At 47.9% G+C, this 1,105-nt stretch overlaps 2 non-coding genes across 2 annotated transcripts; both read left to right on the forward strand.

Annotated features, from left to right (window-relative positions):
• Positions 1-361: 361 nt before the first annotated feature.
• On the forward strand, positions 362-434 carry Pmar_PMAR026416. The gene has a single exon. It is a non-coding gene; the product is annotated as a tRNA-Arg (tRNA).
• Positions 435-734: 300 nt separating this feature from the next.
• Pmar_PMAR026417 lies at positions 735-807 on the forward strand. Its single transcript has one exon. It is a non-coding gene; the product is annotated as a tRNA-Arg (tRNA).
• Positions 808-1,105: the final 298 nt, after the last annotated feature.

Below are 1,105 nucleotides of genomic sequence, written 5' to 3' on the forward strand. Positions count from 1 at the left end.
TAATGGATAAGGCGTTGGTCTTCGGAACCAAAGACTATGGGTTCGAGTCCCATCGAGATCGCCTCTACGCCGGGAAGCGCCCATATACGGATGCCACAGGCCTTACAGATGTCGATGTTGATTGTATACCCTTGTGACTCGTCGGGATACATGCTGAGGCTAAGGGTACAAGAAGATTGTTGGTCTGCCAACGAACGATCTCCAATGAATTGACCTCATTGAAAACACTATGTAATGGAGGCCCCTCTATGAGGAGCAAGAGTTTTGTGATCTATTCAGCGTCTCGAATGCGAAATCATGTGTGCCGTTAAGTCAGTGTTGCGCGTAGTGACGAGATAGTGGGGTAAATCTCAAACTCAGTGGTCTCGTGGCCTAATGGATAAGGCGTTGGTCTTCGGAACCAAAGACTATGGGTTCGAGTTCCATCGAGATCGTTTTCAAGCCGAAAAGTGCCTATACACGGATGCCACTGGCCGTACAGATGTCGATGTTGATTGTACACCCTTGTGACTCGTCGGAATACATGCCGAAGCTAACGGTACAAGAAGATTGTTGGTCTGCCAACAAGCGATCTCTAATGAATTGACCCCTTTAAGAACACTATGTAATGGAGGCCCCTCTATGAGGAGCGAGAGTTCTGCGATCTATTCAGCGTGTCAGATGGGAAACCATGTGTGCCATGAAGTCAGTGTTGCGCGTAGTGACGAGATAGTGGGGTAAATCTCAAATTCATTGGTCTCATGACCTAATGGATAAGGCGTTGATCTTCGGAACCAAAGACTATGGGTTCGAGTCCCATCGAGATCGCCTCTACGCCCTGAAGCGCCCATATACGGATGCCACTGGCCGTACAGATGTCGATGTTGATTGTATACCCTTGTGACTCGTCGGGATACATGCTGAGGCTAAGGGTACAAGAAGATTGTTGGTCTGCCAACGAACGATCTCCAATGAATTGACCCCTTTAAGAACACTATGTAATGGAGGCCCATCTATGAGGAGCAAGAGTTTTGTGATCTATAATGGACGCCCCTATATGAGAAGCAAGAGTTCTGCGATCTATTCAGCGTGTCGGATGGGACACCATGTGTGCCATGAAGTTAAT

The sequence above is a fragment of the Perkinsus marinus genome, assembly GCF_000006405.1.
Source record: "Perkinsus marinus ATCC 50983 genomic scaffold scf_1104296934838, whole genome shotgun sequence".
In the NCBI taxonomy this organism is placed as follows: Eukaryota; Perkinsozoa; order Perkinsida; family Perkinsidae; genus Perkinsus; species Perkinsus marinus.